This window comes from Schistocerca nitens, chromosome 1 (assembly GCF_023898315.1).
Source record: "Schistocerca nitens isolate TAMUIC-IGC-003100 chromosome 1, iqSchNite1.1, whole genome shotgun sequence".
In the NCBI taxonomy this organism is placed as follows: Eukaryota; Metazoa; Arthropoda; class Insecta; order Orthoptera; family Acrididae; genus Schistocerca; species Schistocerca nitens.
In genome coordinates, this window is record NC_064614.1 from 1,261,960,845 (window position 1) to 1,261,986,103 (window position 25,259).

Genomic DNA, 25,259 nt, shown 5'->3' on the forward strand with positions numbered 1-25,259 from the left:
TTTTAGAAACAGATTTAAAATTATAATGAGAAATCACCCTCTAAATATCAATTTAGAATTTATTCAGAGGCACAAAGAAATAAATTTTTGAGTATATGAACTTTCGGGCTGAGAACCTTGCCGCTCCCTTTTGACACGGCCGTAGTCACGACCGCTCACAACAACCTCTGAAAAACTAGTTTGGTGCAAATCTGCAACACACCAGATTACTTTAAACTAAGAACTTTAACATCTCACACAAGCTCATAAACTATGCACCCCGTAGGAGGGATGGAAATGGTACAAAACACTAACATTAAGAGATTAACTTGCCACCGGAGTGCAACTTGATTTTAGCTTCTAAGAAAAGCCTTACTGTGGAAGGGCAGCAACTTTATATACTAATATGACCTTTAAATAAAAGCCCATGAAATGCAGTCTCACATAAAATTATACAAGGTTGAACAAACATGCTCTACATTACACATACACCGCCTCTCAAGATGATAAGATAGAAACATATTTCAGGAATTCGGCCGTTACACTTCAAGCAATAAATTCGTTAACACACCGAATCCGACAAACACGACAGAGGTAGGCCGACAGACGGACAGACAGACACTAACTGCCTAACAAATGCAGACGAGAGACAGACGAGCAAGCTGGGGACGAGAAACTGACCAAGAAAATAAGTAGAATTTTACAAGTAAATGAAACAACATATCACCAATCACTTAACTTCTAATAAACTGCGATTTCTGGCGAAGACCTGGCGCAGCACCCCCAAAACCCTCCCCTGAACCGTCCGCTGCCAGCCGCTTCAACGGACGCAGGAAGGCACGCCGATCTCCTGTCTCACGGCGTCGCAGCTCGCACCGGCCAGACCGATGTCGTGGGTTGACTCCTGTTGCTCTCGTGTCGGCCGCGAAGCCACTACCCCTCGCTATACGGCGCGGCCCAATGGACTCACGTGGCGACCTTACATGCGGCGACGCTCAAGGCGGGCGAGTCATCTTGTTTCTCAGTGCGCGTCCGACCAACCGATCGATGCAACCGGCCTTAATGGCCGATCCGAACGACAGACATACTGGCACTCCAGACGACAGACACTAACTGCAGCACAAATGCGGACGAGAGACAGACCAGCAACTGGTGACGAGTGACTGACCCAAACTCACTCCGACCGACCAACTGACCAGACTCGCCGCCTAGCGAGCTCATAGCGCCCCTTAAATGAACAGGCAACCTTTCCCCCTTTCCCACCAGAGGGAGAAACCAAAGCAGCGATTGCCACAGCGGCGGCACCGCCAGAAACGGAGGGCAACTGCTTCACGCTACCCGCTGCGGCGCGCTCTTCAAAACAGCAATTTTTACCACGGCTCAGTCGTTAACTTAGTAGCGAAACGAAACGAGTTATATAGGTGAAGTAGCGTAAAACAAATTTATTTCCCAAAGGGTTTGTGTAGAGGTTATGTCACATTCAGCAGCGTAATATAAGCAAACACGCTCGAGTGAACTTTTATCCACTGGTAGGGCATTCAGAGGTTAGTACTTATAAGTGGTTGCAAGCCACTTGTGACTTCAGTATTAAACATTGTCTTACTTAGTAGCACTACATTTGAAGTACTTGGTCTTCCATGAATGAAGCGACCAACTTCGAAGTTTTTGCGTAACAGATCGTAGTAAAGAGGGTCCGGAAGCGTAATCCATCGAGGCTGCACAGCGTCATAGCTACAGGCGCTATCGCCTTCCGCTAGACTACACCTTCCGCAGAAAACTTTACTTTGAACGGTGGTGGATCGTAGGCGAAACAATGTTGTTTGTTTCCACGATCACCAGCAGAGAAGATGAGCTATGTGCTGCGTTGAAAGAACTTGTCTCCTATGTCTGGGGAAGGAGACCAGACAGCGAGGTCATCGGTCTCAACGGATTAGGGAAAAACCGGAAAGGAAGACGGCCGTGGCCTTTCAAAGAAACCATTCCGGCATTGGCCTGGAGCGATTTAGGGAGATCACGTAAAACCTAAATCAGAATGGCCAGACGCGGGACTGAATCGTCGTCCTCCCGAATGCGCGTAAAGTGCTCTGTTACCCAAGTGGCTGACAGTTTCAGACGCTGGTATCCATCCGCAGCTTTTTTTCCCTCCTGGAACCCAATAAAATCTCCAGTGGTTTTCGGTATACAAGACAAAAATAAAATGCAGATAGAAAACCTTGTGCGAAACCGCAATGAACCAAGGCAACAGATTATCGCACACACGGCCTATCTACGCAGCAGGTAGAGCGGCCTTTTCCACTATCGTGGCAGTCAGTACCGATCACTAAATAACAGATAACATTACAAGAGGTTCCGCATATGGTCCATCAGCGTACAAAGTTATGTTTGCTGCCAAAGGGGTAGCATAGTAGAAGACTCTGGGGCCTATAACGTCGACGCTCTGTAGCGTCGTTGGATGACATTTCCGAACACGGGTTTCTGTCCTCGATTCGTTACTCAAGACACCCTCTACAGCTCCTAGAAGCTTGTCGCAACGTTATTCTGTAACACTGTACAAATGTTTCGACCAGTTTCCCACCTAACTGGTCTCAACTTACATTCAAGACTTATCTTAAGAAGAAATAAAATACTGCAGAATAGGCAAAGTAAAACTTGTCCTGAAAATACTTAAATATCCTTAAGATAGGCAGCTCGCCGTACATAAGCGGCTACATGTTTATATGATGTGACTTCGGATTACTACCTTAAGGAGCATGAAATATTCTCCAGGTGAGTTTTATTTTCCCCTTCCTGTGCTTCAGCAGACAATACTCTGCCTGATGAAAGAAGTGGAGCACACAGGACATACGGTCAATGTGTCAGAGTACCTTTGACACACGTACACCACTGGGGGTATGGGAATGATTTGAGATGAACGGCTACGAAATTGTATTAACGTTATTCGTGTTTAGTGTTGTTACCAAGCCTCATAGGTTATAAAAGGGGATGAACAGCGTCAGCTGTTATCTAATCATTGGGAAGGATGAGGAGATGCTGTGTACACGTGAGTGTCAGCTTTATCAGCACCTGCCAGAGTACGAAAGAGCCTCGAGATGAGTCTCTACTTCGCCAGCTGGTCGCATCGTGCCACAAACAGGTTTGGGGGACATTCAGATGTGACTATGTCCCGACACTGGACTGCTTAACAATGTTGGTGCAAGCACACATCTTCAGAATTCCAGTCGACCACGTCTGCCCACCACGAGTTATCGTCGCAGTATTTCGTACCAACCGTATCGTAACCGCTTCACATCTGCGCCTTACCTCCAAGAACTAGAGGTGGCCCCCTGCAACATTCGAGTGTCATTGTGCACCACTGGTCGGATAATAGCAGCAATCTAACTAGCGAATTCGCGTCCCATGTGTAAGCTGCTGTTAACACCACAGCAACAACAGCTGCGTCTGAAGTGGTGCAGTGAACGGGAAACAAGGACTACCGATGAACTCCGTTGCTTTGTTTTCAGCGATGACTCAAGGTTCTTCACTGCCCTGAATGACCACCGACTGCGCGCATGACGAGGACCTCGTGAAAAGTCCCATTCCTCCTATGTTTTGGAAACGGACGGCGGTGATGCTCCTGACGGCATGATGTGGGGATCCATTGAGTATGAGTTCGGATCACGGCTGGTTGTAACTGAGGAAATTCTGATGGCACAGTGGTATGCCACAGACATCATGTCTCCTCAGGTGAAACCACTCATGTGAGAGTATCGTGATGCCACTTTTCAACAGAACATTGCTCGTTCGCACTTTTCTCTATAGGCTGCCTGCATGATCCTGAGCGCCGAACGAGGTGGCACAGTGGTTAGCACACTGGACTCACATTCGGGAGGACGATGATTCAATCTCGCATCCTGATATACGAGGTTTTCTGTGATTTTCCTAAATCGCTTCAGGCAATGGCCGGGATGGTTCATGTGAAAGGGCACTGCCGATTTCCTTCCCCATCCTACCCTAATCCGATAGGACCAACGACTTCGCTGTTTTGTCCTCTACCCCAGATCAACCAACCTACAATGATGCGGAGCTACTCTCCTGTGGCAAGCGGGATCCACTGAGCTGCCCCCAACAGAACATCTGCTCGACCAGTTCAGAAGTCAAAATCTTGCTGACCTGCCATTATAGCAGCAGTAACCGATCCAACATCTGTGTCAGACACTTGTTATCTTGTATAGGCGTTGCTGACCGCAGCTCCTCATTCTGCCTGTTCACGTATCTCTGTATACGAATAAGCATGGCTATACCTGTTTCTTTGGCGCTTCAGTGTATTACCGACAGCGCGGGATCTAGGGCTCTCAAAAATTTCATGGGACAAAACTCAGCTCATTTTTCAGTTTCACAATGATGCCCATTATCGAAAATATTATTTCCGTGGAAACAGTGATTCGCTCAGTCACCAACCAAAAGTCTGGACTTCACGTGGATATACAGGGTTATTACAAATGATTGAAGCGATTTCACAGCTCTACAATAACTTTATTATTTGAGATATTTTCACAATGCTTTGCACACACATATAAAAACTCAAACAGTTTTTTTAGGCATTCAAAAATGTTCGATATGTGCCCCTTTAGTGATTCGGCAGACATCAAGCCGATAATGAAGTTCCTCTCACACTCGGCGCAGCATGTCCCCATCAATGAGTTCGAAAGCATCGTTGATGCGAGCTCGCAGTTCTGGCACGTTTCTTGGTAGAGGAGGTTTAAACACTGAATCTTTCACATAACCCCACAGAAAGAAATCGAATGGGGTTAAGTCGGGAGAGCGTGGAGGCCATGACATGAATTGCTGATCGTGATCTCCACCACGACCGATCCATCGGTTTTCCAATCTCCTGTTTAAGAAATGCCGAACATCATGATGGAAGTGTGGTGGAGCACCATCCTGTTGAAAGATGAAGTCGGCGCTGTCCGTCTCCAGTTGTGGCATGAGCCAATTTTCCAGCATGTTCGGATACACGTGTCCTGTAACGTTTTTTTCGCAGAAGAAAAAGGGGCCGTAAACTATAAACCGTGAGATTGCACAAAACACGTTAACTTTTGGTGAACTGCGAGTCTGCTGCACGAATGCGTGAGGATTCTCTACCACTCAGATTCGAACATTGTGTCTGTTCACTTCACCATTAAGAAAAAATGTTGCTTCATCACTGAAAACAAGTTTTGCACTGAACGCATCCTCTTCCATGAGCTGTTGCAACCGCGCCGAAAATTCAAAGCGTTTGACTTTGTCATCGGGTGTCATGGCTTGTAGCAATTTTAAACGGTAAGGCTTCTGCTTTAGCCTTTTCCGTAAGATTTTCCAAACCGTCGGCTGTGGTACGTTTAGCTCCCTGCTTGCTTTATTCGTCGACTTCCGCGGGCTACGCGTGAAACTTGCCCGCACGCGTTCAACCGTTTCTTCGCTCACTGCAGGCCGACCCGTTGATTTCCCCTTACAGAGGCATCCAGGAGCTTTAAGCTGCGCATACCATCGCCGAATGGAGTTAGCAGTTGGTGGATCTTTGTTGAACTTCGTCCTGAAGTGTCGTTGCACTGTTATGACTGACTGATGTGAGTGCATTTCAAGCACGACATACCCTTTCTCGGCTCCTGTCGCCATTAAGTCTAACTGCGCTCTCGAGCGCTCTGGCGGCACAAACCTGAAGTGCGGCTTCAGCCGAACAAAACTTTATGAGTTTTTCTACGTATCTGTAGTGTGTCGTGACCATATGTCAATGAATGGAGCTACAGTGAATTTATGAAATCGCTTCAATCATTTGTAATAGCCCGGTACAAATATTCGCTATTAACGCTTACGCCAATGGTTTAACTTTTGTAATCAGGCAGCGTCAATGCACACGGAAATAGTTATATAATAGCAGCATCAGCAACAACAGTGAAAAATGTCGACTCGTATTGCTGAACGGAAGTTCACAGCTGATGCCACACCCCTTTACAGAATCCGACGGGACTGATCTGCTAACCACTAAGCTGAACAACATGAACGTACTGATAATGATACGATAAATCAAAATCAATGGTGGAGAATGTGGGTTCTTGACCACTCGTCTCGTATAAGGTGCCTAAGTGATGCTGCGTTCTCGGAATGCTACACAACAAAAAATGGCTTCAAATGGCTCTGAGCACTATGGGACTTAACATCTCTGGTCATCAGTCGCCTAGAACTTAGAACTACTTAAACCTAACTAACCTAAGGACATCACACACTTCCATGCCCGAGGCAGGATCCGAACCTGCGACCGTAGCAGTCGCGCGGTTCCGGACAGAGCGCCTAGAACCACTAGACCACCGCGGCCGGCACTACAGAACAATTCAAGCAAATAATATTTTTAATTTTATTTCAGTAAAGCACGTTCACAGTAATTAACAGTGGTGTCGTAAGTGATGGGCGACATGCAACTAAAATCCGAGTCCTTTGCTATATCTGATGTTCATCCAAGCTTGTGGATCGCTAATAACACTAGTAAGCAAATTTAAACTTTTTTCTTCATTTGGTTTGTAAATGGATTGATTCACCTAATTTTGGGGTGCTGAATTAACTGGAAAAATGTGTTTTTCTCTATGACGTCACATTTCCTACATACACAGCAGAATAAAGAAATGGTAATAGCTAAAATTTAAACAATTATGTCCAACAAAGATGCACATTCAGAACGTCTGAAATCAATACTATTTTGAATTGATATATTGGCATGATACCAAGAAAAGATCCAAATTAGTTCTGAATGTATTTTCACCTTTAATCGTCTTTGGATTTTTCAAAATGCAACGACAGAGCTCTTCTTTTGTTCGCCATTTCATTACTCGCCCTAACAAGAATGGTTCAAATGGCTCTGAGCACTATGGGACTCAACTGCTGTGGTCATCAGTCCCCTAGAACTTAGAACTACTTAAACCTAACTAACCTAAGGACATCACACACATCCATGCGCGAGGCAGGATTCGAACCTGCGACCGTAGCAGTCGCACGGTTCCGGACTGCGCGCCTAGAACCGCGAGACCACCGCGGCCGGCCCCTAACAAGACCCCAGCAGTAGGCACCCATCATCCAAGTGTTCCAATGGCCTTGGTAATGGTGTTCCATGGTAAGAATTCCTTAGTGAAAGCGTCCACAACGATCATCGCTTACAGCTCGCAAATTTTCTGGGAAGACATCAAGGTGAGAACGTAAAAAGTGAAATCTAAGCGACATTCTACACCCCATGTTCTTATAATTGTCCAACAGATCATTGACAATAGTAACATAGATTTTGTCTTTTCTGTTACCCAAAAGGCTTTGAAAGAAGACCAAGCAGCTAATTAGATATCTGTGAGTTTGGTATCAAAGGATGGATGTTTCAGAATTTTTTTTTTATTTGTGGTCCAACAAATATACTCTCATTCAGCTTTGCCTCACTTAATTTCGGAAACTTTTCTTTTAAGTGATTGAAGGCCTCGCCTTCTTTATCCAGAGCTCTTACAAAGTTCTTGATAAGGCCAAACTTGATATGAAGCGGAGGCAACATTATTTTATCGGGATGAACGAATTTACGTTTCCAGGAACATATAACTTCCTTATAGGCCATTCCTTCACTGTATAGTGGTACTTCGTGTCACGGATGTCCCAAAGGCACAAAAAGCAGCAGTATTTCGTGAATCCAACCTGTAAACCTGTAAGGAGTGAAACAACTTTTAAATCACAGCAAATCTGTCATTCATGATCGTTATAGTTGATTGCCTCTAACAGCATACCTATGGTTTCATAAGTTTCATGTCTACTATCGATCGAAATGCATTGCCATTATGCTGTAGTACTGCTTTTCAATCTTGTTTTACTTGAGTCAATAAATATACGCCACCCCTGTGGACTATGTTGTACATCTAGCTGCATCATCAGCCCATTGACATCTCAACATGCACACACTGAATTCTGCATATCGAAATACTGAGCGAAGGAAGCACATCTTGATTTGAAACAGGAAATTTTTATCCCTGGAGTTAGAAGGTTCCGTTGTTGCAGTCTCGACCCCAAGAGCTCAGCTTGCTGTTTTTAAAGTTTTAGATCGCGAACTAAAGCGTTCACTTCCTTTTGATTAAAGAGCTGAGACGAAGTGTCATCATATTGAGGGCAGTAATCTTCTATATGTTGAATACTATATGTTAAAAAGGTGTCTGGTTCCGTGGATTTTGAGTTACAGACGGGAAGAGACGGTGGGGCACAGGAAAATGCTCTGAATATACATCTGGATACTTTATTTTATGTCTATTTTTGCTTGCATGTCCTGAAATGTTTGTAAGACAGAAGTAACAGTCCGAATAATGGTCTATATGCTCCCACCACACCATCGGAGCAGCGAATGGCATGGCTCGTCGTTTTCCTTTCAACCACTCGGTTAAGGTTGTAGTACAGGTTATGCAGGCTGTATAAGGAGCAAAATTTTTATCTCGGTCACCAACAGGCCACTCAAAAAACTATTTTTCTCTGTGCTTTTGGAGTGAATTTCCTACATACATAACAAAAGTTGTCAGGGTGATTTGGACAGCAACTTGATTTAATAGTTGCCATTTTTCATAGTGTAAGTTTTAAACACAGAAAGTTTGCACTATCTTTCATAGGAAACACTCACTGAGGATCTCTTTCACGCCACTGGATTACCACACCAATAATTTACTGACGATTTGTAGATCGTCTAGCTCTCCTCACAAATCAAAGACAAGGTATTAAACATCAAAACAGAAGAACAGCAACAAGCGAAATACTGAATACTAAAAATTAAAGAAAACATTAAAAACTGAAAAGTGGTATATGGTAGAACATTTTGAAAGGTATATTCGGATTCTACAGACCAAAATAGATACTATTTGATGTATCACATCCGAGATGCAAAATGGCTGTTGACTAATGTAACTGCTATCGTAGCACTCTCTGCTAGGCCGTGCTAATACTCTGCATATACTGTCCACAAATGTCAGGAGCGGCGCTCACATTCACTTCTCGCAGAGGCAGAGGCCGGTCCTGTCGCGGCGCGCTCCTTGTCAGCGAGCTACTGCCTGACGTCGCCTCACTGTCTTCTCTGGTCCTGCGTCCTTCCTCTTCGTTCCGGCGCTTGCGGTTTCACCAGAACAGAGAAAGGAGGGGCGTCCTCAACATCTACCAACACTAGAAACTAAAAAGCTTTTTCAAAAAATATCGTATGTCAACATACATGGTGGCCCTCACTAAGATGTATTATACAGCACAAATAATACCCATAGAGCGAAAATATGTTAGTCAAACAAAATAACACATAGGATAGTTATCTGCAAAGTGATTCAACTCCGTGTAGATGGAGATCAGTTATTGAAATGGTGAAATGAAGATGGATTAAGTTTAGTACATTCTGATAAAAAAAAAACATTTCCCTCACACTTAAAAATCTCATAAAATCCTCGTGAGAAACAGCAAGTCCGTTGGAAGTATTGAAGACTGACTGCGAAGTTACCACACGATATAGAGCTCAACTACAGACACCCACATGTGTAGCTCGTATTTTCAAAATAACAATAGGAAATTCTGTAACTCACAGAGGAATAGAACTTCACTATGAAGAGATGTTGTGGGAACTATAAAAAGAAAGAGTTCACACACACACAGACACACACACACACACGCACACACACGCACGCCCGCACGTACCAGTCAGCCACAGTAAGATACTAAATGCATGGTAACGTGGTCTCATTTTCCGTATGCGACTGTACATTCAATGCTGCGCTCGGCCGCTTACGTATTCTGAAACAACCGACGCATCACGGCGGCACCAGCTGAGCCTCACGGAAAACCCGTGACGTGAACACAGTGATACGATTGACACATAGATGCAACGAACAGTAGGATGTTCAAGATTTATGGTTAATTTTACAGTGCTGATACCGATAACAACGCGTGAAATTATCATCAATAGATAATTTACATCGATTTCAAATCATTCCCAGCATGAAAGGCAACCATGATCATGTCGCTTATATATTCCTATACAAACTATGTCACCTGACCACAAGTGTTGTTCCTCCTGCCACTGAACTTCACTAGTTCCCACAACATCTAACCCCCATTTTAAACTTTCTAACCTACCTCCCTGATTAAGGGGTCTGAAAATCCACGCTCCGATCTGTAGAATGCCAGTTTTCTTTCTCCTGCTAGCAACGTCTTCCTGAGTAGTCCCCACCCGGAGATCCGAATCGAGGAGTATTTTATCTCCGGAATATTTTACCCAAGAGGACACCATCATCATTTAACTATACAGTATAGCTGTATGCCCTCGGGAAAAATTACGGCTGCCGTTTCCACTTGCTTTAAGCCGTTCGCAGTACCATACCAGCAAGGCCGGTTTGCTTAGTGTTAGAGGGCCACATCAGTCAATCATCCAGACTGTTATCCCTACTGGAAAGGCTGCTGCCCCTCTTCAGGAACCACACATTTGTCTGGCCTCTCAAAAGAAACACCTCCGCTGTGGTTGCACTTACGGTATGGCTATCTGTATCGCTGAGGCACGGAAGCCTCCCCATCAAACGCAACGTCCATGGTTCATGGGATAACTGTATATGTGTGTGTCTTGTTCTTATCGATTAGCTTACATTTGCAAGACACAACAGGGAGAATTAGCGACTAGATAATTGCAACAATTTCATGACCTCACGATCTAGGACAAGAGATCTGTTCGTGATCAGACGACCGAATAGTTTTGACAAAAGTCACTTAGTGAAGGAGTCCGTTCACGTAGAGTCCACATTGTTAATCCTACGGTTCCTTCTCGCAAACTGGAGACGGCACCTTCAAGCAGGAACTCATCTTCCAGCGACTGGTAAGCGAATTAGAAGGTTTCTTCAAAAGACGCTCCTGCTGCCGATGCTTTCGCAGCCGGGTAACCGTCCGCCCTGTGTCAGGGCCTTCGGTGGGAGGTTGCGGACGTGCCGGGAATGGCGGACGTGCTCCACGGCTGCCGCTAACGAAGGCCTAGTAGAGGGCGATGACGCGATTGCTCCCCCTCCAGCTGTCGGTGAAACTCAGCTGCACCGCTCACAAAAGCGCAACCACTGAACAAAATCAGTTTGACGAACTACGCTGAATAGAAATCCCAAGTCCTTATAAACAGCTGTGTAGCAATAAAGATACGATGAGCATTTTATAATATCAAAGCAGTTGGTGCAATAGCACTAAGAATATACCCAACATTTTCCGTTCACTGACAGTATTTTTCTACAACAGGCGTTACAGAAGTGTACTGATCCATCTATCACAGGGAATGTAATAAACTAGGCACTACCTCGTTCTTGAGATTGTTGACTGGAATTTTTGCTAACGAGAAAAGTGTAAATAACTGAAGGAAGTACAGGGTGATTCAAAAGTAACTGTGCACACTTCGTGGATGTAATGTATGCACTAAAACAAGAGTGAAACGTTAAATAACATTTTCTTTCAATTGGCTTTATTTCACAGTTATGCAGTAGAGTAGGAATCAAAGGTACAACACAAAATTAATTCTCCTCAGAAAGCAACGACATGAAGAGGCACGGAAATCAGTGCAACTACGTACTGTGTGTTTACCACAGGGCATGTTCAAAAAGACGTCCATGTAGACGAAGACAGTGACGGGCTTCTTACCGCTCTCGGAATGTAGCAGGCTCCGTACATCTCATTCTACACAGCGACACACCCATTTTCAATTACCTGCTGTAGTTGTGCTACTGTCGCAGTCGCAACACCGTACACGGGCCCCAAAGGTAGAAGTTCAGGGGTTGAGATGCTGAGACCTGGTGGATCTAGAAACTGGTCCTGCACGACATGTCCAATTACCGGGATACACTGGACACCCCAGTGAAATGTCCAGGGGCACCGTTGACGGAGCTACATCAGTCGATGTTGTTGTTGTTGTGGTCTTCAGTCCTGAGACTGGTTTGATGCAGCTCTCCATGCTACTCTATCCTGTGCAAGCTTTTTTCATCTCCCAGTACCTACTGCAACCTACATCCTTCTGAATCTACTTAGTGTATGCATCTCTTGGTCTCCCCCTACGATTTTTACCCTCCACGCTGCCCTCCAATACTAAATTGGTGATCCCTTGATGCCTCATAACATGTCCTACAAACCGATCCCTTCTTCTGGTCAAGTTGTGCCACAAACTCCTCTTCTCCCCAATCCTGTTCAGTACCTCCTCATTAGTTATGTGATCTACCCATCCAATCTTCAGCATTCTTCTGTAGCACCACATTTCGAAAGCTTCTATTCTCTTCTTGTCCAAACTATTTATCGTCCATGTTTCACTTCCATACATGGCTACACTCCATACAAATACTTTCAGAAAAGACTTCCTGACACTTAAATCTATACTCGATGTTAACAAATTTCTCTTCTTCAGAAACGCTTTCCTTGCCATTGCCAGTCTACATTTTATATCCTCTCTACTTCGACCATCATCAGTTATTTTGCTCCCCAAATAGCAAAACTCCTTTACTACTTTAAGTGTCTCATTTCCTAATCTAATACCCTCAACATCACCCGACTTAATTCGACTACATTCCATTATCCTCGTTTTGCTTTTGTTGATGTTCATCTTATATCCTCCCTTCAAGACACCATCCATTCCATTCAACTGCTCTTCCAAGTCCTTCGCTGTCTCTGACAGAATTACAATGTCATCGGCGAACCTCAAAGTTTTTATTTCTTCTCCATGGATTTTAATACCTACTCCGAATTTTTCTTTTGTTTCCTTTACTGCTTGCTCAATATACAGATTGAATAACATCGGGGAGAGGCTACAACCCTGTCTTACTCCCTTCCCAACCACTGCTACCCTTTCATGTCCCTCGACTCTTATAACTGCCATCTGGTTTCTGTACAAATTGTAAATAGCCTTTCGCTCCCTGTATTTTACCCCCGACACCTTTAGAATTTGAAAGAGAGTATTCCAGTCAACATTGTCAAAAGCTTTCTCTAAGTCTACAAATGCTAGAAACGTAGGTTTGCCTTTCCTTAATCTTTCTTCTAAGATAAGTCGTAAGGTCAGTATTGCCTCACGTGTCCCAGTATTTCTACGGATATACACGCTAAAAGCCTGTACTGCTCCATAACGTAATGCCCACCACAAATGACATTATGCCCCATAGCTCCGAAATATTCTTATTTTGATCCCTACATTACACCCACCAAGTGTGTACAGGTACTTTTGAATCACCCTATATATCTACGAATACTGTAGAAAATACATGTTCCAAAAACAGCAGATGTGACACTGTCAAATAGACGCTCACTACGTGTAGCTTCATGTTTTCGCGCCGCAGTGACGGCTCCATTAAATTTCTGGCCTGCAGCCGCATGAACTCCATTCCTTCTTCTGACATTTCTGCTATGTATCTTTCAGCCATCTTTAGAGTGGGCAGGATGGCTGTCGCTCCAGTACTCGCTTCGTCCTTTTAAACTCGCGGACCGCACCACTGTGCATGCAGTCACAGAAACACAAAGAGCCAGAGACTTTGACTGGCGACAAAGAGGTACAACATATGCAGGAATTAGATTTGCGACTGAGCGGTCGAGCTACGCTGCGATATCGACGTATCACAGCGAGATGTACTGTGGTGATACCTTTGTAAATTTATTACAGGAAGTACAGATTTCCATGATTTACCAAGCTGAAGCAGCAGTCTCTGTTAACTAAATTTGCCGCCAACCGAATTTCTGTTGCTTCTTTCACTACTGAGTCCCACAAAGACGAAGTCGAGGCTAAAAGTTTTGACGTTTTCGTACACTATAGACTGCCCGGTGTCAATACAGTTTTTAGCCACTGCCCAATTATTAGGCTGTAAAAGCAGGATGTACTTGCGGTGCTCTGTTCATCGCTCGTGATCTGTACTTATCGTCTATCCGATGTACGAAAAGCCACACTCACAGGGCGTCTTACCGAGCTTTCTTCAGGATTCCTTACGCCCACCGCTGGTGTCATTTGTAGTGCCTTACGAATCTACTGTGGAGAATACCCATTGACTTCACGAACTCTTTTCTAGTGTAGAAACTCGTCCTCCAGGCTGCTCTCGTCAGGAGTGAATTGTGCTCTGTGTACCGGGGATCTGGGAACACTCATCATCTGGGATGGAAGGTGACAGCGGTCTGCACGTAAATATCAATCGGTTTCCGATATACTGCACGTTCCGCAATGCCATCATCTTTGTGTCGTACCAAAACATCCAAGAATGTAAGGCATCCCTCCTTCTCGAACCCCATTGTAAAGTAGAGTCGTCTATGTAAGGAATTCAGATCATTTAAAAATCCTTGTAATTTATCTTCACCGTGCATATATCGTATCTCTTGTGACGCCGATCAAAGTCACTGGCGCCTGCCTGTGTAAAACATTAGAGGAAGAAGTAGCACTGATTCGGTTCTCTCCCGAAATATAATGGGCCAGACAGACACTACATGTAAAGTTAAAACTGAAGAAATTAATCGCACAACAAGAATTCCTTTTAGGATCCAAAGCAATAACAGTGTTAACATAACAAAGCTGTTGCATCCATGAGCCTCCGGTTCTAGATGTACCCTTGTCCGGTTAGTGGCTGACGCAACAGATCTTTATTTATGGAAATATACAGTACAATCACCAAAAAATTTTACATATTCACACACACCTTTACCTTTTATCCAAATAAATACAAATTCATTAGGATTAAGTTTTCTTTTGCTACGTGTATACAATACAAGTGGAGAAGTAGAGTCATAAGAAAATTTAGCAAAGTCTTTATTAGCAATTTCAAACATATGATAGGTGCGATAGGAAATTATATCTCTAACATTAAAAATTTCTAGTCCAGGTACACTTGGAACTCCGCTACCACCTCTTACTATGGCAACGGTTAACCATCGATTCCCATGAGAGAAAATATCGTTTATGTCCAAACTAAAATTAAGAGTACATCCAAGAAACACACATGGTCCATCCACAATTATATTTCTATCATTAAAACTTTCTAGTCCAGGTACACTTGGAACTCCGCCACCACCTCTTACTATGGCAACGGTTAACCATCCATTCCCGTGAGAGAAAGTATCGTTTATGTGCAAACTAAAATTTAGAGTACATCCAAGAAACACACATGGTTCATTATTTTTTTTTAAATAAAGTTCAGTCTTGATCACGTCATGTATGTTTTAATGATACAGGTAACCGGTTTCGGTTCTTTCTATAAAACCATCATCAGACCTATGGCTCCTTAGGATGGTAGGCGGAGCTCTCCTCGCTGCTACGCAGTCAACTGTCCAGTTTGATCAGTTGACTGCGTAGCAGCGAGGAGAGCTCCGCCTACCATCCTAAGGAGCCATAGGTCTGATGATGGTTTTATAGAAAGAACCTAAACCGGTTACCTGTATCATTAAAACATACATGACGTGATCAAGACTGAACTTTAGTCAAAATATAACAATTAATTGATCACTGCTTTCCAAAAATGCTTACCAAAATTGTACACATGGTTCAATGCAGGCAACTGCATTACGACATGAGCGAGTATACAATGTAAAAGGCATATTACTATATACATAACTAGGTCTAGATTGCGATTTAGTATCTATTCCACAATGCCAGGTCTTGTAGGCGATGACATCTCGGTCGGCGAATGATTCCAATCCAGGTAGAGAGGCATTCTCACATCGAACAATAGCAAGGGTAAACCATCCACTTCCAGTATTCCCTGTGCCGGCATCGAGACTAAAATGAACTCGGCATCCACGGAAAAATATAGGTCCATTCAATATAACAGATTATTTTCATAAAAAAAATATCTGTAGCATCATCCACTAACCGGACGAGGGTACATCTAGAACCGGAGGCTCAAGGATGCAACAGTTTTGTTATGTAAACACTCTTATCGCTTGGCCTTGGCGGCGAGCCAGCGGCGACGCGCACACCTAGTTATACTAGTGTGCGCGTCCAGGATAACGTCCCGCTGGCTACTGCGAAAACTCTAAGTCCTTGTCTAAGGTCAAAGTCCTCGCACAGTATATAAGCGAGCGAGCTCTCACGCTACTTTCAGTCTGTATGTTGCTGCTGCACAGGCAATTGCATTGAACACCGCCAACATGCCCTACAGGAGGTATCGTCGTACCCGCACAACAGTCTACAAAACCATAGAAAACATTGAGCTTACAACAACGTCAGGAGATATAATCCTTCTTTTGCTACGAGTGTATAAGACAAGAGGAGATGTTGAGTCATAGGCTGATTTACCAATGCAGTTGCCCGTGCAGCAGCAAGACGCAGACTGAGCGTAGCGCGAGAGAGCACTCGCTTATATACTGTGCGAGGATATTGACCTCAGATAAGGGACTTAGCGTTTCAGCAGTGGCCAGCGGGACGTTATCCCGGACGCGCACACTAGTATAAGTAGGTGTGCGCGTCGCCGCTGGCTCGCCGCCAAGGCCAAGCGATAAGAGTGTTTACATAACAAAACTGTTGCATCCTTGAGCCTCCGGTTCTAGATGTACCCTTGTCCGGTTAGTGGATGACGCTACAGATCTTTATTTATCGAAATATGGCCGGCGCACCAGCAGACGAGCAAACCTAGTTCTGTCCGGGATAACGCTCGTCTGCTGGTGCTTGCAGAGTCTAAGTCCCTTATCAGCTCGCTTACGTAACCAAGGTCGTTCGCTTGCTATATAAGCGGGCAGTGCAAGCCAGCGGAACCATTCCGCTGTGAGCTATATCTGCAGCAGCATTGAAGCACTATGCCTCGTCGACGTGTGTATCGCCAACGTCGCCACCGCATGCCTGTCTACAAACAAATTATAAGCCTGGAAAACCAACTTGGTACAAATGGAACAGCCCAATCTGTTATATTGAATGGACCTATATTTTTCCGTGGATGCAGAGTTAATTTTAGTCTCGATGCCGGCGCATCGGACAACGTTAAAATTAACGGTGACAGCGCTAAGCTGAATAAAATTTTGCACCGTAACTTCCACCCCCCCCCTCCCATGAACCACGGACATTATGAAGATGGAGTAACTCGAGGTTACAGATAGCTGTAATGTAAGTACAACTGCAACGGAGGGGTATGTGTAGAAATATGAGACATACATGTGCTTCCTGAAGAGGGGCAGCAGCCTTTTGAATAGTTTAAGGGGCAACATTCAGTCTGATTGACTGATCTGGTCTTGTAATTGAGACTGATATGGTCTTGTTGTGCTCGTACTGCGAACTTACAAGATTATATCCGCTGCAGCTCTGCAGATTATTAACAGCTTGAAATAATGTATAATGACCTAAAAGAAATTGTTCAGGTGTACTTAATTGTCGTTGGGTGGCTGGAATTCTATAGTAGGGCTGGAAGAGAAAAAAAAAATAGAGCGAGAATATGGACTGGGGGAGAAAAGAAGTCGAATTGTTGAATTTTGCCCACAAAATAATTTAAATCAATACTAACACTTGGTTGATGATTCATGCAAGAAGACATCTGGAGACACTGGAAAGTCTTAGACTGATAATACAATAATAAGGCAGAGATTTCAAAACTAGATTTTAAACTGCTACACATTTTCATGTCAAACATGGACTCTGACAATAGTTGACTGCTTATGGAGTGTTGGTTAAAATTAAGGAAATTGCAAAATATTACGAAGTTAAGCAGATGGCACCTGGATAATTTGAAAGAAAGAGAGATGGCTCAAAGTTTCGTAGGGAGCATTTGTCAACTTTTGACGGACCCAGGCCAAGGAAATACAGTAGAAGGAGAATGGGTAGCTTTGAGAGTTAAAATAGTGATAGTTGCGGAGGATGGAAATGGTTAAAAGACAAGATCTAACAGAGACTCTGGGATGACACTGGAGATAATGAGTCTACTTGCTGAAATGGTAGAATGTAAACATACAAGAAATGAAGCTGGCCTAAGGGATCACAAAATTCTAGTAAATGAGATATGCTAAAGGAGCGAAATGGCTAGTTATGTATAGGTAGAGGACCAATGCCAAGCTGTAGGGCCATGTATAACTCGGGGAATGATAGACACTGCCGTTAGGAAGATTGCAGAGACATTTGGAACAATATATAAAGGTATTTTACAAGAGAAATTAGGCCTATATTGCAAAAATGGAAGAAGGAGTAGTTGATCAGACGAGAGATATGATACTGCGTGAAGAATTTCGCTGAGGGCTGAAAAATGTATGTCGCAACAAAAGCCCTGGAGTATTCTAGGAGAATTATAGGAGCATTTGCGAGAGCGAACAAGGACGAAGCTATTCCACATGTTGTGAAAGATATGAGACAAGCGAAGTATTCTCAGAGTTCAGGAAGAACGTAATAATTCTAATTCCAGAGATACCAGGTGCAGGCAGTTGTGAATATTACTGAACTATCAGTTAATAAGTCATCGATGCAATCTACACACACGAATTTCTTACAGAATAATGGAAACAATTGTGGAAGTCAACCACAGAGAATTCCGTTTCGGCTCCGTAGATGTTTTGGAACATATAACTTGCCTTAGAAGATAGGTTAACGGAAGACTAACTCTCAAAGACAGGACAGGTAAAATATTGGAAGCGGAAGGTTGTATAAAGCATGTACGGAAATCAGACGAAGTTGGATGAGTCGAAGGCCATGAAAAGAAGTCCATAACTCAAAAGGAAGTGATACAGGGCTGTAGCCCATCAGCGATGTTATTCAATCTGTACACTGAGCAAGCAGTAAAACAAACCAAAGGAAACTTTGGAAAGGAACTAAATTTCAGGGACAGTATACAAAAACTTTCAGGTCTTCTGAAGACAGCCGGCCGCGGTGGTCTCGCGGGTCTAGGCGCGCAGTCCGGAACCGTGCGACTGCTACGGTCGCAGGTTCGAATCCTGCCTCGGGCATGGATGTGTGTGATGTCCTTAGGTTAGTTAGGTTTAAGCAGTTCTAAGTTCTAGGGGACTGATGACCACAGCAGTTGAGTCCCATAGTGCTCAGAGCCATTTCTTCTGAAGACATAGTCATTCTGTCACAGAGAGCAAAGGATTTGGAAGAGCAAGCGAAAGGAATGGATGGTGTTTTAAAAAGAGTATAAGATGACTATAAACAAATGGAAAACACATTACTAAAATGTAGTCCAATGAAATCGCGCGATGCTCAGGGAATTATATTTCGTAAAGAGACAATAAAAGTAGTAGGTCAGTATTGCTATTTGGGCATCAGAATAACTGATGGAGTCCGGGAGAATATAAAACAAAGACAGGCTACAGCAAGGACAAAATTTCCGAAAAAGAGGTATCTGTTATCAATTTAAGTATTTATGACCCCTTTTCTGCAGATGTTTGTCTCAAATGTAGTCTTCCTTGGAAGCGTAATGTGGGTAATAAGCACTTTAAGCAAGAAGAGAAAAACAGATTCTCGTATGTGATGACATACATGAATGTTGAAGACTAGATGTGAAGGTCGCATAAGTAATGAGGAGGTACTGAATCGAAATGGGGAGAAAAGAAATTAATGGCACAACTGAGTAACAGAAGTGTTTGGTTTATAGGACACGTTTTGTGGCATCAAGGAATTCCCTGTTTGGCATTGGAGGGAAGTGTGTATGTGTGTTTGTTGTGGGGGGGGGGGGGGGGGGGATAAAAATTTTAGAGCGGACAAAGTGCAGAGTACAGTAAGCGGTTTCAAATAGATGTTGGTTTCTGTGGTTATTGAGAGAGGACGAGGGTTACACAGGATTCACCAGTTGTATCAAATCATCGTTCGGACTGAATGTCACAACCAAGAACCCCTTCACATCAATTCGAATACCTTATATAATCATCTGAAACAGTCGTTAAAGCACAAGTAGTTATATCATGAAAGTTGAATGTTAATAGATTTTGATTCAGGAAATCACTAAGGCTTTTCTGTGAAACTACATTTTACAGAGAGCATCATATGAACCAGGTCTGAACGGTGTTATACTGAGACCAACGAATCCTTAGGAAACTATACTATCCATATGAAGATTCTTAAATCTTCTATTGCTGTTGCCTGTCTTCCATTTTTCCAGTGCCTTCCAGAAAGAATGTGATTAAGGTACTCTATATGCCTGCACTCACAACAGGGCAGTATTTTATGCCAGTGATGTGTGTGTTGTCCGATGCTGTCATTCCTAAACGTGATCCAGTACCTGCAGTGTGTAACATTCTCCTCTCACTAGTGTCACTGCAGCTTCTGATCTGTGGAATATTTATCGGTTTATTAAAGTACGCAGGAAAAGCTGTACATTTGCTTACTTTGTATGTGTAGTCAGAAAAGGTGTTTCGTTGCTAATGAAGTAAATTTTCAATAATGATGGAGAGCAATAGGTTCCGCTAGGATTCGTGGTCTGGAACCCTCGAGTATTTTGAAGCGCAATCCAATGGTACTGGGTGGTTATAGTTAAGGAACACCTACTTACAGAGATCCATTGTAGGCTGCAATTATCAGATGGCAGTTAGACTTGGTAGATAGGCTAATGAGTAAATGCAGAACCGATTTCATCGGGCAAAAGGTAGTTGGAATTTTCGCCACTGGATAAATATCTGGCGCTATTCATCACGTCTTCTTATGGACGCAGCATCTGGTCGACATCTCCGGTGTTCATATTAAACAAACTATGTAAGTGTTTCCGACCTTTTCTGCCCACATGCAGTTCCTAACATGTTACATACGGAAACATCCTTACACGCCAGATTTGCACTTGGTGCCCAAAATTGCAACTAATTTATTTCTAGCTTAAATCGATTCCGAATTAACGCATCAGCACGGAGCCCACACTCGACCTATGTGAAAAGCTGCCCTTCAATGATCACCACTCGGTATATGAGGACTCACGTATTGTAATTTGAAACATGGGGGTATGGATGTGACGCGATGTGGCATGGAAGTAATGAGGCTTTGGTAGGTCGCTGGATAGAGCTGGCACCACATCTGCACATACAAGTCACCTAATTCACTTATATTCTGAGGAGGAGGCGATGAAGTCTGTCATATAGCCTTGTGACATGGCGCATTGTCTTGCTGAAAAATACCACTGCCATCGAGAAACCTGGCCATCATGAACGCGTCTGCAACCAGAGTACGATACTGCATGGCCGTCATGGTGCCTTTCACGAGCTCCACTGGAACCATGGATGCCCACGTGAATGTTCTCTGGAGCATATTGGAGCCGCTGTCACCTTGTCTTCATCCTACCATACAGGTGTCAAGGAGCTGTTCCACTGGAAGACGACGGATTCACGCCCTCCCATCAGCATGATGAAGATGTCTTGGTGAATTATTTATCAGAACATTCAACGCTTTCCCACCGCACCAACGTTCAGAGCTGGTGGTACCTACACATATCAGTTATAGTTGCCGACGTCGTGGTCTTAACATTAGCGTATGCATTGGTCGTCCGCTGCGGAGGCCCATCTTTATGAGTGTTCGTTGCGCTGTGTGTTCAGACACACTTGTATTCTGCCCAGCATTAAAATGTGACTTTAGTTCCCCCACATTTCGCCGGTTCTCCTGTTTAACCAACCTTCCCAGTCTATAACATCCAATATTATTAATAAGGTTAGGCCGCCCAATCCCACGACGTTTCGCCTTGGTTTCGCCACGTGTTAAAAACACTCACCACAACAGTCCTCAAACATCTGACAAGTCGTGCAGTTTCCGAAATGCTCATGCTGGCGACTTGACCGTCACAGTCTCACCTCTGTCATACTCCATTTTATCGCACACGTTCCCCAGTCTACAAACAGACAGCACACTCAGGCATACTACATGCACCATGCGTGTGTCTGACTAGCACTCATTCCTTTGCTGGTGGCCCTACTATCGCCTGGACGGGTTCATATTGGTAGTAGGACTGTGGTCATAATGTTCTGGTAGACAGTCTACCTCTTCAGCAGGCACGAAGAGAAGTTGGCAACCGTCCGGAATGGAGACGCTTGGTTCATGGGGTCATGACGCTCAGCAATGTGCTCATTTCTCATTGCTCATTGCACTGTTATCAAGGCAGTTCTGTGAAAATCAGCCCTTTAAATTATGAGATGAACATTACCTTCTAGCCTTATTCGATCTGGTTAACCAGATTCAGGAAATTGTATGGAAAAGGAAGCTGAAGATTACTTCAAGAATACATATAGGGGAGATGTCATTAATACGTGATTCTATAGAAAAATTCGTAGCTGATGTGAATACAAGGCCTTTTGTTATCTCCTAAAATGCCATGTATAAAACCAATCATTTATGTCTTGATTAGGAAATGCCCGCAAACCACACTATATATATATATATATATCAGTGGGCATTCGATGAATGGTATGACACATTTGTATAGGTACTCCAGCAATGCCAGTAATAACTATCAGTGGATTACTGTTTCCACAGTTTTATATCTGTCTTCATTAAACTAACGACTTCAAGGAAAATTACGACTAAAAGTAGAAAATACGACAGTTTAGTTGCAGACATCTTGTAATCTACGTAGTGAAATCTGGAAAAACGCTTCCGAAAAAATTCGTTACCAGATGCAGAAAATAATTCATTACTTTATTAGACTCGTGACCCGGTATAACGAAAGCTCTGACGTTAGGAGGAAATGATTGTTAATACAGTATAATTCAGATTCCACTCGGAACGAATAATGAGATTCAGACCTTCGAGAAAGAAAATGTTTGTTTATATCGTCCAGTAGTACACCCACGTTTTGGTGACGACTGCGCAGAATAAACAAGAAACCATTTCATTGTTAGTAAAATGTAGAATATTATAATATTATTTTAAGGATTTTGATACAGGAATTGTTATAAACTACTTAATGTCAACAAATTAAAGTTCCGATTCATCGAACCGTCTCGAATGTAACATCATACCCTGCCTTGATTTTGCTTTCACTGTCCGTTACTTGAATAACCAATACATCTGCAACAGCTTAGCTATCGATATGAAGTGCAAGTTATTAAGAAAATAACTTGTGGCATTTTTTGTACAATTTAAGTACTTAAAATACTCGTGCGTCCACTTTCGACTTCACGGAACACAGCGCTACGCTCTCTTGTCATGGATGCTTCCGTTTATTCACCGATTCGCTGCCTAGGTAGGAATAGATTCAGAAACTGCTGTTGTGAGTGGTTCTTCGTGTGGAAAAAGAGAGTGACCCTAATGTCTTTTAGAACATATTTGCAGTGCATTTCTTTCGGTGTGAAAAATTTCAAGGTGGATTGATACAGGTCGGATTGGACCATTCCCTTCACGGTTTAGGGAAACAGGAAGAGTGATGGAGAGGAGGCGATCGCAGCGCCACAGTTCTCACACTGGGAAGGGAGGAACGGTTCATAATTTGTAAAGTATGCAATCCGCAACACAGGTCTCGTAATCTGCCCGTTTCTAATCTCCAGTGCACAGTCGTTCATTCCTAATGATATAGCTCTGGACCCATTTGGCAGACTTTATTTTCATTTACGGACCACGCAATCCAAAACTGTTCAAGAGATTGCGTGTCGTATCGGTCCATCTCTACGATTCTAACAGTGCTGCAGCTGTGGCAGTGAAACGAACGAGATGAACAAGGGATCTGTACGGAGCCTGGCACAGGCGAAGCTGTGATTGCTAACGTGTATGAAGCACTCGATCAGTTGACCATGAAATGGGCTTGAGGCACAGTACAACATGGCAAGAAATACCGGAAAACCCTCCGCATCCGCAAAATGTTCGGATTTCTGCTTCTGCTCTTTTGCGTCGCGTTGTGTCAGTGGGTGATACAGTGGTTATGCATCGAGCCTCATATATCTGCGAACATAGTTTTCTCCAATGAAGCGTCTTTGACGAGAGACGAAATTTTCGGTGATGCTTGAACGCCGCACTGTCAGTCCTCCCTTTCCTGAGTTCACCGCTTTCAAGGATGAAGCCTGTTTCACAAGAGGCAGAATCTTCAATAGTGGAAGTAGTCACAACTGGGCCATTGTGTAAGCCGATACTAAAGTTGTTAAGAGCTGCTGACGTAGGGTTGAATGAGCTTATAGGTGTTCGCAGTCTGTGACTGATCAACAGCCTCTCGACCGCTTTCCTCTCCGCCTAACTGCACCAGTGTAGACTTAACTCTTCAGACCATATTTCATACGTTCTCGGAGGAAATTCCGTTTGATGTTTTACACGTATCTTGTTCTAGGATTGAGTCTCAGGTCACTTACCGTATCACACTCGTGAATTCCTCTGTCAGACGTTCCGTGAAGGGTGGATAGGAAGAGGAGGTTCTGTCCCGTAGATAGCTCGTTCACCTAATCGAGCGTAAGTTCATTATTTTTTTCTCCTGTGGGACCACGTGGAAAGTCTTTTGCGCGAGACCTTTTTCGAATCAGAAGTGGACCTGCTGCCAAATCTTGTTCCTCCCTGTGACACTTTCCATACACCGCTGGGGCCTGAAATACACATAGGACCTACTACTAGGGTGCTAAGCAACCGTTAGAACGCAATATGATACCTGTTATGAAGATAGCGCTTGCTGTGATTTGGTAGATGATTGGGATTAACGGAACTATGTATTCATTCGTACCTTTATAGTCGTCGACAAGTCAAAGCAAAGCCGAATGTATCTCATCTACTTGTGTGTAAATTTCTACCCAGTTAGCTACATCGGGACCATTTTTCCTAATCTAAAATAAATAAAATTTTTATCTATGCACTCTAATACAATCTAAGACCAAAAAACGACGCACCACGAAGAAATTTCCGAATCTAATGGAAATCGGTAGACGTGATATAAATGGACAGATAAACAAACGACTACAGTTCGAGAAAAGTTTGAAGATTTATCCAAGAAGAAGAGCTCCACAAACTGAAAATTTAATATCACGTTAGTCAAACTCTGGCCCTTATGCAGGCAGTTATTCGGCTTGGCACCAACTGATAGAGTTGATGGATGTCCTTATGACTGATACGGCGCCAAATTCTGTCCAACTGGCGCGTTTGATCTCCATAATCCCGATCAGGTAGAAGGACTGTGGATATCTGACACGCCAATTGGACAGAATTTGGCGCGGTACCACTCAGGAGCATATCCACCAACTCCATCAATCGGTGCCAAGAGGAACAGCTGTTTGTATTAGCGCCAGAGGTGGACCAACGCGATACTGAGTTGGTCGCATTAGGAGAGATCTTTCTCTTGAATAAATCGTTCCGTCTTTAGGAACTTGTGCTCGTGTTTGTCTATACGTATACATCACATCTACCGATTTCCATTGACATATCAGCTGGTAGCGACAGAGATGCTTCAGATTCTTTG